The sequence below is a fragment of the Boleophthalmus pectinirostris genome, unplaced genomic scaffold, assembly GCF_026225935.1.
Source record: "Boleophthalmus pectinirostris isolate CB_2022bp ecotype Guang Dong unplaced genomic scaffold, ASM2622593v1 HiC_scaffold_6, whole genome shotgun sequence".
NCBI classification, from domain to species: Eukaryota; Metazoa; Chordata; class Actinopteri; order Gobiiformes; family Gobiidae; genus Boleophthalmus; species Boleophthalmus pectinirostris.
Genome location: NW_026571447.1, coordinates 17,593,748 through 17,610,593, shown reverse-complemented (window position 1 = coordinate 17,610,593; position 16,846 = coordinate 17,593,748). Strand labels below are relative to the sequence as shown.

Here is a 16,846-nt window from a genome sequence, read left to right as displayed (position 1 = left end):
ATAGAGGAAATATGGTTACTTAATGAAGAGCTCTCTATGAAGTCTCAAATATGCAGTATTACTATGAGTGGAGTCACCTCTTCACTGATCTGGCCAAAACTTGTGCCTCAAACAGGTTGTCTCCATGGAGATACTGTATGACTAAAGCCATACAGGACATCTTACATTGGACATCTTTAAATTACATTACATTCCTTTGTCCACCTTGCTTCCTCCATTTCTTCTATCTATCCACCATCCTTTCATTCATCAATCCATCCATCCAACAGACAGTATAAAAACTAGTGGACTAAGGGAATGTGATGTCACCTATAGCGTTTGGCTTCAGTCAAATGAAGCTCATGAAGCTTGCAGTCATAGGGGCGAATTTGTAGCCAAGTTCCATATTAGGAATGGGAATTTATTTATTTAATACAATCTGACTCACTGCAGCAGTTACAGAGAGAGGAGTTGATGGAGCAGGAAGTGCGCCCATGTTCACTTCCTATTTGGAACCTGGACACATGATGGACCATAGGAACATACACAGTCTATGAGCCATCCTCATTCCCTTCAGTACCATATTTCTGTATACCTCCTTATTTAATTTTGGCATTCTTTTCTTCATCCCTTCTATCATATTCTTTCCTTTCTTTCTGTCTTTCCTCCCTCCATCCCACCCTCTGTTCTTTCTTTTTCTTTCTGTCCTTCCGTTCTTCCTCCATCCTTTCTGTCTTTCTGTCTTTTCTTTCCTTCCTCCCTCAGTTTCCTTCCTTCCTTATTTCCCTCTTTCCCTCAATTTTTCCATCACTCCTCCTTTCCTCCTTTCCTTCTTTTTTCCTTCCTTCCATCGCTCCTCCCTTCCATCCTTCCTGCCAGTCTGTGTATGATGCATGCCCAGATTAGCTCAGTCAGATCTGTCTCTTTCATTTGGCAGACGGAGCCATCAGACGTCGCCGTGACGAATGACGCTCTCCAACTACCTTTGTTTGGTTTCGCTTTGCCACTCATTTTGTGCTTCATTTCACACTGTCTATACCCCTCTCCTGCTCTCAATGATGTATTAGATAATTCCCCCCTTATTTATTTTTTTTTCTTCTTCATTTCTGCTTGATTGACTCTGAAAACTGAAAGATGACATGCTCCGGTGATGTCGCACTCCAGGAGCATGACAGATCAGGAAATGTTTTGAGGTTTGGAGCAAATGAATTCTTCTTTGTACAAACAAATATATACGCCGCGTCATGGTTTAGGCTGTCGTGGTGCTTTCAACATGTCCACGTGAACAAGTCTTGATTTATTAGAGCCACTGCTGGTACAAGTCAGGGTTACCAACATACGCTTTATTTAATTAAAGGCAGACTAGATGTGTCATGGTGCACTTTTCCTTGTATTTTCCTTCTGTTGGTTTAATTATACAAATAAAAATGGATTTCAATATCAATTAAAATAAAAAAGGTAGATGAATAAGTAGGGATGCATTCAGCTTGTTCAGTCCCAATACCGATATTGATACTTTTACAGTAAGTATCGCCACTACTAGTGGTGATACTTACTGTAAAATACTACTAGGAAAATAGCACTTTAACACAGTTAACTTACACAAGAGTCCTACATGTGTCTAAACAAAATGCAGTGTGTCATCTTACCAGTAAAACAAAAGAGCTGAAGAAACAGCATGCAGCGTGAAATCACCCGAAAACACATCAATTCTGTGGGGTCTTTACAGTGTCTCAAAGTCAAAGTGTTGTGCACAATAATAAATCCACATCCAGTTGAAGTCTGCCATGTTTGTGTAAAATTGAAGCCCAATAGATAACATGAGCCAAACTACGCCAAAAAAGTATAATTCCCAAATGCAGTGTAGTAAATATATTCAACATGGAGCGCATGTGCGTAAAGATGCAGTCAAACAGGTAATGTGAATCAAATTCTGCGAAAAATTCAGTCCTGGTAAAAGTGTAATTCCCAAAGTGTTTATGTCCAGTGTAGAGCGCATGTGCTTAAGGATGTATCCAAACGAGAACACATAAAGTTCTCTGTAATCTTCTTCCATCCAGGTAACCGCACTGTAAAAGAGTAAAGTTATTTACCAAAAGAAAAACCACATGCTTCAAGCGCTGCATTTAATATATAAAACATAAGCGTTGTGTGAGGATCAGCTGTGCGCTGTGGTTCATTTGCATGCACATTTGTTTTGAGTTATAACTGAACATAGTATAGCCTAGTACTATATTTTAAAGTATCAACTGACATAGTTATAACAAAATTACATGACTATAAATAGTAATTATTTATTTATTAATAACATTGGCCATTAATTACATAAAAATAAATAAATAAAAAATACTGGCACTGAAAAAAAGAACTGTTCAGGAACTGGTATTGAAAAGCAGGTATCCTTAATGTACTGGTATTGGAAAAAAAATCCCACTGTACCCAGCCCTAATTGTGTTATTTATCCTCCAAATACCTACTAAACAGTTTGGTAGGAATAAAAGTTAAAACATGAGACACATGTAAATAGTCTTATTACATTAATTAAAGGCTCATGGAACTGATACTCAGTCCACTTAAAATTTCAATATCTGTGCCGATATTTGACACCGGCATCGGTATTGGTACACCCCTGTAAATAAGAGCCGGTTGAGCACTTTGTTGGGTCATAAAATAAAAGCACATTACAGGTGCTCTTTGAGGGTTAAGTTCAGATCTTAGCAAAATGTGACCCTTACTTGGCTTGGTGGATACCCAAGGCACACTGGGTGTTAAATAAGACAAGAAAGTCTTTTAATAATTGCCCTTAAAAATTGTCAAATTTCTTTCTCCAAAGTCTGAACTCTGCTCCAAACCACTGCAGACCTCTGGAGTAAAAAGACTCAAGCTGATGGAGATTCAGTCATTAGAGAAGGCAGAATCATGATCTTGATTAAAATTCAATTCATTGCACAGCCCTCTTAATTGTTGTAAGTGAATGAAATTGAGTTACTGGTTGTCTGTCTATACATGGGAGTATCCTATTGTATACTCAGAGAGAGAGCCTTGCAAAGCCTCGCTAAGAGCATCCTGCACTTCATGTTCATGTTTTGGTTCAGAAATATTCTTGACCCCTTCCTTCAATTTGCATGAACACCCTCAAATTGAAGATGAGCCCACTTCACAGATACAAAAACCCAAACAAGAAAAACTTAAATACTGTATTTCTGTACCTAACCAACAAACAGTTCTATCTTAGATTGTTAACATGTTTTATTACTTAGTTATACAAATTAAATCAAATTAATGCAAATAAATGCAACTGTCCATCCAGAGGTGTAATGGAAATGAAAAAAACATTTTTGCTTCCTCATAATGAAATCTTTTTTCATAACCAAACATATTTTTGGAGTGCAATGGACCCATTATTGTTGCTGTGTACAAACTGTTCTTTTAGTGCACGGGAGAGCTGGCAGTAAGTGGACCGTGAACAGGCTATGCTGAAATCCACAAAATAAAATAAAATAAAAAAGTCTTGGCCAGAATCGCTGACACAGTCTTTATAATATCTTTAACTTTGTTTGGGAGAATAGTGCAAACTTTCTGGTCCAAATATTTTCTATAATGTCCTCTGTACTGGTGGATATATATTGAAAGTGTAAAAGCACTGCAGTAGACCAGGTGCTGCCTAGAGGAAGGACACACTAGAAAATGTGCCCAAAACTGCTGTGTGCACAAGCTCCAAAATGCTTTAGCGAAAACCATTAGCCCCCGAAAAAGGGTTAGAGCGTTTCTGTGGCGACCAGCATTTAAAGATAAACAGTGCATTAGTTAAAACACACCTGTTTTTTAGAGACATCTGTTTAAAAAAAAAAAAAAAAAAAAGTAAAAGAAAAACCTGCCTGTTGCTAAAACTGTGCTGTCTTATTTAAGTGCATTACATGTCCGCTGAGTGGGAGAGGTAGAGGAGGTCCAGTGGGAAAAGGCCATGCATAGTTTTCATAATTAAGCAAAATATGCGTTTGCTGACTGGTGATTATCTGATTAAAATGCGTACAATCCAATTTGGCCTTTTAACAAAGACTCATGAGATTATTTTCACTGCTGTATGTCACTGTTAGAGTACACATCTGAAAATACCTAAACATTTAAATGACTAAAGCTCGGTACTGTAGTTTATTAAAGAAATGCAATATTAAAGGACCCATAGTATATGCTGTTTTCTGATCTATGTTATAATATAGTTTAACATTCAAATCCTGCATATTTAGGCTGAGTTCTTCTCTCAAACAGAAAATACTTAGTTCCACCTTGTGATGTCATATGGTATAGAGGAAGTGCTCCACTGTGTTTTTAAACTCCATGCATCTTCAGTGGAATCATCTGGATAATTTCAGCCCAATCTGTACTAAACAAAAGGTAAAAGGTAACTGTTAACATACTGCAGCATTTGGAGCCTGGGAGATGTACACAGACTAATTAAAAAAGGGTTACTCAAACATGTGTGAATAAAACAAAACATAATTCCAAGCATGTATTATGTATAATGTAACAACATTATAACATTTTTTTCAAGCTCACAAGAATTTTGCGTAATATCTGATCTTTAAGGACATCTATGCTTCATTTTTGAACTTCCTAACAAACATGGCATATGTGGAGAAATCTGTGAATGAATAGATATTTGTAGCATTGGTCAAGACAATCAAGTCACTCAATAGGGTCTGATCACTCCTTTTATAAAGCGTCCTTAAAGATACTTACACTTTACATTGTCCTTTTCAGCTATTCCACACATGAACCAACGCCATCTCGAAACACTCAAGGCTGATGAAATGTTTTCCCCATGACACAACTACAATGTGAACTAGTTGGAGCTGGAATCAACCATTTCCAGGAACAAACTGTAAAAGATTAATGAAAAGAAACAATTATTCTACAGAAATGCAGTATTTAATCCTGTGGGGTCCTCCTGCCTTCTCTTTATTGCCAAATCAAACCAGTAGCTCAGTGATTGGCGGTCATGCTGTGACTGAAAAAGGAAATGTAGGTGAAGTGCTTTGCCCAGGGATTTTTGCCGATTTGCTGACCCACTTTTTTTAATATCTCTGTACTTTCTGGGTCTATCCACATGAAAGAAAAAGACATTTAACACTAAAGACATTATTGTTGCCAAATGAAAGGACTTTAAAGCAGAACTAAACTAAACTAAACATGTTTACCTTATTAAACATGTTCTCACTTTGCTGTCTCTGGGTGGAAAACCACCATTATAAAAATGGCAGACATCGACCTGAATGTAATTCTCCTGGGAAACCCTGGCTTGTTCTACAATATAGTAATGTTATATGTTTTTGTATTTGATTATACTGCCTTATTTCAATGAAAAAGTAAAGAGGAAAAAATGTGGAGAGGCTTTTGAGTCTGTTCCCTGACTGTATTCTCATAAGGGAGCTGCAGGGGGAGCTCTTTCGCTGAAACTTGCTTAGTTTTACTTTAAGCCATTAGGCAAATTTGTGGAGCAAATCCCTAACAAATAATAATGAAGTTCAACATTTGTTGAAAATATCTATCAAATTCTATCATATCTATAAAAAACTGTGAATTTTCCATAGAGTACTATAAGCCCCTGCCCTCCATCTGACACTGAAAATCTTAGAACTCAACCTATTAAAGGTGCACTATGTAACATTTTGGTTGGTGGTCCATCACCTCGGTGTTTCTATGCTTATCCCACTATTCTGCCTGGAATGTTCCAGAGTATGACATTAAACAGCTCTACCACTTTACATGTATTCCACTCTTGGTGGTTTTACTGCTCAAAAATACCAACCTAACAGGTATTCTGACTGTGAGCTCTATGACACAGATCTGGCCTATAACTTGGTCTGGTTTGGTCTCCATGAAGATAGACAGGTTTAATACCATACTGTGAAACATTCCAGACAAAGCAATAGCATCTCCATAAAGAAAAATATTTGGACCCCCCACCAGAAAACACAATGCACCTTTAAACTTTCTTTTTCACAACCTACAGTCTGTGGCACAAAGCACTATAAAAAGCTGACTGTCCTCCTCAGACTAAAACCAGAGCGTCTATGAGAGGTGTGAGACAGTCTCCTCTGAGCCTGACCTTAAACACTCACTGTAACTGCAGCTTGGTCCTGTGCCAGCTGCCGTCTACAGTACAGTGTATGGATGGGCCTAATGACGCAGGCTAAAGTGGATCTTTCATTAATCTTCTGGGGTCCTGCTCTAATCTACAAGACCCTCCATGTGTGACAGCAACTTTGTCCCCGGCAGACCCCCGCGCACGCTTAAACCAGGCATTACCGGGGGCCTATCCGCAGCTAATCAAATCTATCTCTGGGGTATTGACACACAGTTGGTTAAAAGTAACTTACAGCTTCAGTCAGTGATCGATGAGGGGCTGTTTGTAGCTCCCTGGTTTCTGCTGGGTTTATCTGGACTCATAGGAGCTCTACAGTCAAGTCAATGTAGCGTCATTAAAGACTGTAGTGCAATAACAGGCCTCAGTCTAACAGTGAATACATCTAAATTACATTATTGATGAAGTGGATGGCTCCCAATATTTCAATTACAACCAAGTAAATAGAGAGCTGCATGTAAACAGCCTGACTTAAGTGATGTAGAATAGTGCAGGATCTGACAGAGGACTTCATGTTGTTTTTGAGTCATGTTAACATTATGAGCTTACTTTGAAACATTTTAAAGTGACAGATTATGCTTATTTACGCTATGTATTAGAATGCTGTTTTCCTCATCATAAATATACTTGGAGTTTTGTTTCATTCAGAGGTATTTAACACACAAACTCTGCATATTTAGGCTGAGTTTTTCTGTCAAAAAATGTCAAAAACTGCAAAAAATACTGTTCCACCTCGTGATAATACAGGAAGTGCTCCACTGTTTTTAAACTCATGCACCTTTACTAGAATCACTTGGATGATTTCAGCCCTGGAACTGCCAATCTCTACTAAACAAAAGGTAAAAGGTAGCTGAAAAATACTGCTTTGTGACATCATAATGTAGAACGGAGCATTTTGAGCTTTGGAGACGTAGACAGACTAATAATAAATTAATTTTCAAACTTGTATGAATGAAACAAAACACCAACTCCAAGTATGTTTTTGAAGAGGTAACACCACTATAACATTACTAACACACTTGTAGTAATGCAATATTTAGTACCTTTCTATCGAACATTCCAGGCAAAGCAATACACTTACAGTATAGTGCATATTTAAAACAGAAAAAAATCAAACTTGCTGCTTCAAAACTGGGTGATTCATTAGTGTCAGACTTCATGGATCACGGTCAGGTCTGTTGCACTCGGATCATTAGCTGGTCTTAATACTTTGGCTCATAGACAGACAGTATGGAGGCACACTATAAGTCTCACAGGGCCAGGGTAAGTGATGGCTTGTTAATGACAAATGAATGGACGTTTACAAAGAGCTGAATAGAGTTTTATTGTGTGGTTTGATTTCTATAAGAACAGGCCTTTGATCTGAGAAGGCTTCAGTGGTATGAAAGCTTTAGCCCTGTCCACAGTTGACCTGTCCACAGTTGACAGTTTTTTTTTTTTTGGCAAATGTAAAAGGTAAATTTTTTTGTAGATAGAAGTTAGAAGTGCTCCTTAAAAATACTTGACTATGATGTGCACTATTGTACGCTTCTTAAAATGTGTGCTTGAGATTGACATGAACATTCACGGACATCGAGTTCTTAAAAACTGTATTATTTATTTTAAATGGTGCTGTTTAGTGTATGGAGTGAATGAATGGTGACGACAGTGAAGCTTTAACTGCGTGACATAAATTTATAGTTTGGTAGTTAACACACCCTTGACAATTATATTTTATTACTGTATTTTGACTGCATAGAGAGCTGCCGACACGGAGTCATAATCTTGAATAATTGTTCGTTTATTAATTTAATTTCAACAATTAAGTAAATACATTTGGCTGTTCTTAATCTTGATAGTACTTCATTGTAAATTACACTTCTCTTTATTTCAGCTTTAATTTATTTTTAGTACGCTTTAATATCAATTTTGCACCTGTCAAAATAGTAAAAAAATATTCTTGAAATTCTGAACTACATAAACTCTCAAAGATCACATAGTTTTATATATATAAGATCACATACATAAGATCACATATATAAGCTCATATAATTAAAAATATCATTGCTACACCAATAAAATCGGACCCAAATAAAACCCTTTAATTGCCCTATCCTACATTTAAATAGGTGAGAACTCTGAACCGCCTGTCCCGCCCTGCAGTTTGGTCTCGTTAACTGCATTTTTAGCATGCTTGAGTCTGCATTATCACAGATGCAGCCAGTCCTATGGTTAAATATCAGCCCTACTATGTGTTTGTCTGTGTGATAAGCACTGTACTTGTCCCAGTGTGACCTGGAGTTGAGATTTTGCTGAGTGAGTTTACTTGTGGCCATAAGTTACCATTGCAGACAGATAGTGCTCTCAGAAAGCCACAGTATGTCCTGTAATGAATACAGATAGTAGACAGTCGCGTATGTCTTTTTCTCAACAGTGCTTGAGCAGGGAGTACATGAGGCTGTTTCTTATAATGCAGTCTCTCAATGCCATTCAGGGTTTTGTTTGTCTGCAGTTGGCCCGCGGTGCTCATTTCAACCATTCATATGTGAATGTACAAGAATGTTAAGGTTTTCTCGGTGCCCTTTTACAGCTTCATTCAAAACTCTGATGCACTGACTTGCAAGTAGTGTGGTCAAATAAATACTCAATTATAAAGGCGCACTAAGTAATTCTAATTAAAGCAATTAGAATGGTGAGAACAAATTAAGACCAGTGTCCCCAGAGTGTGAATCCACAATACAACACAAATAAGTTCACATCACCTCGACTGGGTTATTTCACCTGTTCAATGCCTGCACATACAAGGGACCTGCACTGTTGTTTTTTGATTTGTCGCGTTATAGATCTGTGTTCTGCATTTCTTCTTTTAACTCAAATTCAATAATAAGGCCAGCATGTCACATTCAATGTACTATAGCATAACTATGAGCCAATCTGCTGAATAATTTTAAAAAGAATTTGGGCATACTACCAATTAAAATTTTCTGGTTGTAAATAATGCTTAAATCTGTTTGCAGTTCAATGGATACACCACAAAGTTGAGAAAAACCCAATCACATTTGGAAGAGTAGTGCAAAGAGCAAGTAATTGTGTTGGCTGCTACCTTGGCCAGGTCTCTCTTGAAAAAGAGATTCAGAATCTCAATGGGACCTCCTGGTGAAATAAAGGTAAAAAGAACAACACGCACACAAATGTTCAATCATTAGTATTATGAGTAAGGCTTTTGTCAGTTGTTAAACTCATTTATTCACACTGTAAAACGTTTGACTTCAGTAGGACAAAGAAAATACAGCTTTATGACAAGTAGTACTATTTAGTAGGTACAAATATCTGCTATAAAAATGTACTGAAGTAAAAGTTGTAACACATTTTTACTTTTTTTATTTCACCACTGCTGCAAGTTTTCATCTAAACATGAAAGATAATCTTACAAAAGTACATATATGTATATAATTTAACCTAGGACTAATCCATAGAAAATAAAATATTCCCATATCACATCTGTAGCACCTGTCCTTGTTGTTACCCAAACCACTAATGCACTGTTTACATAGACGCTATAACCCCTCAGCTTTTGCTCAATATGGGTCCTGCAGGTGCACAGTTTATTTAGGTATTGAGAATCGGGCTTAATGCACCATGTACTTTTTTGTGATTGAATTGCATGACATAATTTGGGTTTTAAGATTCTTTGGACTACGCCGGTGCATTGAGAATAGCTGTTTTAATTGAGTTTTTCACAGTTTGCAAAAGGCGACCTATCACCTACAGCTCTGAGTGCAGACAGCAACAAAACCAGCTCCTCTTTCAAAGACTTGGTTATGAAAAGCCCACATTTCTATTCCAACGGTAAATACACCTGCATTATCAAATACTTTTAATAGGTTTTCGCAACAGGCCTAATATCATAACACCAGCCTTTTCAATTTATTATCAAAAGATATGAAAAATGAATAAACTCCCAGGCTTTTAAAATTTAGTCATCATCAGTGAAACTTACTGTATATGCTATTAAACAAATATACACAACTGAATACAGCTCTAGTACCTTTTAATTTGAACATTTTTCGTTCCAATTTAATTTAATTGGAACATTTTTAAGTGTGCCTAAACTATATGCTGCTAACTAGTTATTTTCAACAACTAAACCTGAACTAAACCAGCATCTTGCGAGCTAAAATGGCAACTACAAAAGATCAGATTTATGTTGTATTCATTTGAAACACTAACCGTATGAATCCATTCCAATATCCAGAAAGATAGATTGATTTTACAACAATATAATTCAAATTAAATTGTTTACAAAAAAGGTCTCCAGAAACATGTGCACCAAGAGTTACAATTTTAAAAACAATGCTTTGACAGCTGCAGTTTAATTGTAACTTTTTTCTTGGATCATCCGTTATCTGCCTGTCTTTGTGGAAATGCTTTTGCTCTGCCTAAAATGTTCCACAGTATGGCATTATCTACTTCCATAGAAACTAGGACAGGTACAGATTACATCTATGTAGAGGCAACCCTGCTCACAGAAATGGTGTACATTTTTCAAGTTAGTTTTAAGTTACCTTTAATTTAAGAAATACTAGTTTAAGTTTTATGCCATAGTGTTGAACATTTCAAACAAAGCAGTAAAGAAGCAGGTCACCACACAACAAAAGTTACATAGTGTACCTTTAAAACTGCAGACAACAAATTGTGACAGAGCAGTGTTTGGAAGTAACTGAACTGAACTGCATTTACCAAGAATTCTAATGTTGAGTGATTATTCCAGTACAGTTTTTTTTTTTTTTTGGTGGTGGTTTTCATGGTGGTGAGTGAGTGTGTGAACTTCAATGAAAACTTCAACAAAATAAAATTTAAATGTGACTTGAAGTAAAAGTATTCTACAGTACTCTGATTGGACAGTGTGTATGTTAGAAAATACATATTAACTTGGGACTATTTTGTATCTAAACACATTTTCAAAGCCTTTTTCCCATCATTCCAGGCAAAACAACAGACACGCAGGTCATACCACCAGAAAACTTACACAGCGTACCTTCAAAATCACAGACAACAAATCGTGACGTAGTATTTATTGTCCTTAAGTTGTTTACATGAAATTCAAACATGTTCACAGATAAGACTTTCTCTAAATGTCCTCAAATGACCAGACGGCTGTCCACCTGGAGCCTGTCCCCAGCTGACCCGCCCCACAGCCCCATGGACAAACAGAGTAGTGGTTGTAGTGTGTCCCCAACTGACCCCAGAGTCAGTGGGACAGACGGGCTGGGGTCAGCGCAGTCCGGACAAACTGACTCATAGCAACTGTAGTCGAGGTTTGAAACTTAGAATGTTTATTGACTTTTTACTTGTGTCAATATCTACGCAGTACAATTGAGCGAAGGACTAGTCGTAGAAGAAGATTAGATACGAAATTGAATTACTGGTGCAGGTTTAAGAGCTATATTGTCACAAACTTGGCTATGAGATCTGTGCACTGCAGAACGACGGCTAGTGAAGAGAAGTTTCAAGAGTATGATAGGTTTCTTGAGTGAATACTGCTATGAGGAGCAAATTAAATGTAATTAGCAACTAAGCATGACACAAAAGACAGAAGGCTAACCAAACTACTTGAACTGAAACTGAAAAACAAAACAAAAAAACAAGGATGCAATCTGCCAGTCTCAGATGGTTGGGGTTGAGACGGTAACCTTGTGTGGGTGTTACCTAAATAAATACTTGACCAGGAAATGGTAGATGTGAACATTTTTAGATTATTTTGGATGTCCTATGAAAAGAAGAAGCAATGTTTTGTGCATTACTCATTCTACGTGGGGCTTGTGTCCCAAATTCCAAGTATTTCTTTATTTATTTTTTTACATTTCATTTCCACTGTCTGTTCCAAATAAACTCAGTTCATCAAAACACTGATTAGTTTCTATCATTATTATTATTATTATTTTATATATATAATACTGTCCCCATTTGGTACTTCTCCACTAGAGTACAGCAGAGACGCATGATTAAAGTCCTGTCCATGACCTTATCTCAGAACCTAATGACTGGATTTGGACATTTAAGTAAAAAAAAGTAAAATTTTGCTGATGGCCCATCAATTGTTTTTTGAGTATTTCTCTGCCCCAGTATGTTAGAGGGCTAAACATGCGACTCCAGCCAAAATGGGGTCAGAGAATGAACAAATGATTTGATTACCTGACCAAAATTGTAGCTTGAGGTTTCTACCAATCTGTCCTGAATTTGAAAATCCTTGGCTCTCTCTCTGACCTTGAAAGTGCTTAGTGCCGTTTTTCTTATTGGGGAAATTGAAAAACAAGCAAAGAGAGCTTCCATAAAGTGGTCTGTGAGTATAGAACTCCACGATCTTATAATTTACAATTGTAGGGTAGCTCAAATCATAATTCATTTTTACATGTTTTTATGGATTCATATCAAAAATCCCACAGTTGTTCAGGTTCACTGTGCTACTTTTCCATTGGGGGTCTGATGACTTGGTGGCCTCTCCTGCTTGTCTACATAGCGATAAGTTTAATGCCATCCTGTGGAACATTCCAGGCAAAGAAATACAATCTCCTCAGAAACAAGTATGCAGGTGGTGGACACTCTACCAGAAAAGTTACACTGTGCTCTTTTTTGTCTGGAAAAATTGCCTTGTCATCTCGCTGTCACAACTATACTCCCGTCTTAACACTATCCTTAACCTTACTGAAACAATATCTAAAATGTGAGACTTGTAGTAGGCCCCATGAGTAAAACAGGTCATCATAAGTAACTGTCTGAGGCCCCACATGACACATATACACACACTCACATAGACATACACTGGCCGCTCGTCTCTGTATCAACCAGTGGATTAGTCCGTGGTAATTCGGCTCTAACGCTATAATCAATTAGTCCAGAGCAGTTCTGTGCAGCTGCTTCCTCTCCTCCACCTCAAGTCCAATCACTCCACTCTTCTCGTCCTCTCACTCTCCTCCTGATCTAATTGTTTCTTCTCTTCTATGTGCGGCAAAACCTTATTAGTTCTCTCCATTTCTTTGGCAACTTTGAGTCTCAACTTTCTTTTCTTTTTTCTTTGAAACTTTATTCTCGGGTTGTTAAACCTTTTCACTATACTTTACATACCACATTAATCCTGTAATGGCTCTTTGGCATGTTGGGATGCACTGATCTGATACCAGTATTGGATATCAGTGCCAGTACTGAAAAATTTGCTGGATCGGATATCGGCTTTGAAATATCAGTTCAGCAGATACTGTATCTTGGGTGGCCAGAGTTGTAGTAAGTACCATCTGAATAACACATTTGGATCAGTTTAGTATTCATTTTTGCTGTCTTCAGTTTCTACATTGGCTTTGGTTAATAACGGGATCAGCACTTCGGTATTTGAAAGCTGGATAGGTGCATCCCTATTGTCATGCATATCCAATACTGAAGGACTTGAGTCACTCCCATATGGAAAAGGTATAGACAAATCGTACACCATTTTAACATGTTTCATATGAATCCTAAAAGATTTGTATATGACAGTGAAAACACTTACAAGATCTTTGGTAAATATGTGCAGCATGAAACATATAAAACTTTGTAACCTGCAAGGCCTGTATATGACACTAATCCCACATACAATATCCTTACAAGTATTGGACAAAGGTCATTTATTTCATAAAAAAATAAGTGAAATGATGATTGTTTCCTTAAACTTGATTGCTGTGCTGTGTGTGTATGAGAGTGAGAATGTTTACAGTGTGTGTTTGTGTGTGTGTGTTCGTGTGTGGGGGTGTGCGTGTGTGGGGGTGTGTTGGGCAGCATGGGGGTAAACACAGTAATGCAAATATTGCATTACAACCTTAAAAAACATATTCCACTGATATCACGGTGAACATACATGCTATAAAAATATTTTTACTCTGCAAAATCCTAATTGTTATGAAGGTCTATATTGACTTGTAATATTCCAAAAAGCAGCTATACACTTATGTTTTTTTCACATGCCTCTACTGACAAGAGGACATATCAGTCACAAATACCAAGGTCTTGTAATTGTCCTCAATATCTGCTATTGTTGCTTCTGCAATCAGCAGATTGTTAGCTCAATTGGTAAGTCACTGGCCTTCCACATGGTAGACCTGGGTTCACATCCCCCTTCAGACTCTGATAGTTTTTTCTGCAACATATAATTAAAGAATACAAACATTACATGGAACATACAAAGAAAATGGAGTTTATCATGCACAATACCTTTAAATGTCATGCACTTTATCTTTACTAGTTTTTCATAATATACTTGTATTTAAAAAATGCAAAAGGGGCCACTTTCAGGAGTAAACCACACATGGCACATATAAACCTTATATAAAGATTTACTACAAAGACAGTGGTAAATTCTTATATTTTTTTCCCATTTTTTTTTTTCCATATGGGCTATTTTTAGGACTTGAGACTTGACTTGATAAAATGTACTAAGACTTGGGACTCGACTTGGACTTGAAGGTCATTGACTTGGGACTTGACTCGAACTTGAGGCCTGTGACTTGAGAAGAGTTGAGAAGGACTTTTAAATCTGAACACTTTCTATTCTGACTGTAATAATTCACTCTAAGATCTTGTCGAGACATTTAAAAAGGAAAAATTTGCATTTCTACAACTCTTAAATACTCTGTAAATACTCATATATAAATACACTATGACGTTTTAAGTACAATTTAGTTTAAACTTAATATACATTGCAAAAATATGTTTAAAGACCCTAAATTACTTGAAGCTCAAAGCAGACGACTTGAACTTGGACTTATGACCAGTGACTCGAGACTCGACTTGAACTTGCTTATATTTTGACTTGGGACTTGACTTGGACTTCAGGTCAAAGACTTGAGACTTACTTGAGACTTGCAAAACAATGATTTGGTCCCACCTCTGGTAGTAACATGCCTGTATATTCTTAAAAGTGCACAATGTAACATTTCTAATCGGGGGAGTATGGCATTAAATATATCTATTTTACAATTTGATGTGAATTGCCCTTCAAGAAAACAGGCAGATACATAAGAGGGCCGACGCAATTCAATAAAGTTCTCCACTCCAAACTATCTGTAACCTAAGAGAAAATTAAAACTGCCGTTGTTATCTACATAAAGCGCGGCGCATATGAACACGGTGGGACAATTTAATATTTCGCCGACTGCATTGTCGTTTAACACAATCCCAACTTCCTTCACCCTTGTCTCATTCTTCCGGAGCCCATTCACAGATCCCGCCGCCCTAATCTCCACCACGACATTATGTAACGCTCCAGAAGTCATTTCCCTGCATTCACGCTAATCTCCGCTCCATCACACAGCACAGCCTATTCATTCTGCAGAGTCACCAAAAAGAACAGAGCTGACTCACTGGCTCCCGCGCTCGCTCAAGTAAATATGTGGTACGTCACTGTTGTCACCTCCTCCTCCGTCCCATTTGTCTGTGCAGTGGAGCGGTGATAAGGCTTGATAAGGACAGGAGCGCGCCTGGGGGAGATAAGGGCTTTGCCACAGCCACGCTCGCGCCCCAAACCTCAGACGGGGCGTGTATTTACCATCTGTCTGCTCCTGCCATTTCAAATTCACTTCCTTTCACCTTTTATTTCTTTGTCGTCTTGAGAAAGCTTGTCTCTGCTGCTCATTTCATAAACATGGAGCTTTTTGGGTTTGTATCTGAACCTGAAGGATTCTTAGACATTCTGACGTTCAATCTGAAAGTTCTGTACAATGGAATGTATTTTAGATGTGATCGTGCTTACAGATGAGAAATAGTTTGCAAAGTGTGTAAGCAAATAGCTCTCTGTACTCAAAAACAAAGGTGTGTCCAGATTTTTTTTTTCATTGGTTTGGCCCATTAGCCATGTCAGGGAGGGGAGCACCAGGCTGTTCCAGTGAAATTTGACTTTTTATACATAATTTTAGGGGGGCTTTTGGTGCTTTCCCTTTGCAGGTTTAGTGATAAAAATGAAACTAAATTGCACTTGGTATTGACATCCAATCTAAAAGTGCTTCGGGGTTTTGCGGGACCTGGGATGGAGAGTCATAAAAGTCCTATATTAAACAAAATTACTCTTGTGATTTTAGTGAAGGTATATGGAGTTAGAAACAAAGTGGCGCACTATCTACACTACGGTATTATTACATGACATCACAAGGTGGAACAGAGTGTTTTCTGCTTGGAAGAAACAGCCTAAGAATTTGTGTGTTAAGCATGTGTGAATGAAGCAAAACTAAACATTATAACATCAGAGAATAGTGTAATATGGACCCTTTATGTAGGAAACATAGTGGTAAAAAGTTCACAGTCATAAAACTGTCCCACCATATTGTAGTAAGCTTTGCAAAATCTCTACCAGATATCAGCATTTGGTTTTCTATAGTTATACTTCACTGAATCGCTCCCAAGCCCATCGAAATTGATAAAGTGAGTTGGTTTCACAAAAGCTAAATGTTTGTTGGTTTTTGAGGGGCTCAGTAGGAGAGAATTTTAGATTTCTATTTTACAGTGGTGTTTCTGAGTTGTTTTTTGAAAGTTTCTTCCATTCTGTGTGAAAGTGCAGTACTGACTTTTACTTAACCGAGTCAAGGTTAGGCAAAAGCTGTTATGTCTGAAGTTTTCTCAAATCTAACACAATCCAAACTTCAAAACACCCAAACTTCTCTGAACTTTCCACACAAGCAAAATTTTGGTCTGAATCCAGGTATTTGAATGCAAAATGCTTGA

The 16,846-nt window shown here is 37.5% G+C and overlaps 1 protein-coding gene across 1 annotated transcript in view; it reads left to right on the top strand.

Moving 5' to 3' along the window:
- ldlrad4b (low density lipoprotein receptor class A domain containing 4b) overlaps positions 1–16,846 on the top strand; it is a 332,819-nt gene that overhangs the window by 96,834 nt on the left and 219,139 nt on the right. The gene's annotated exons all lie outside the window — the stretch shown is intronic.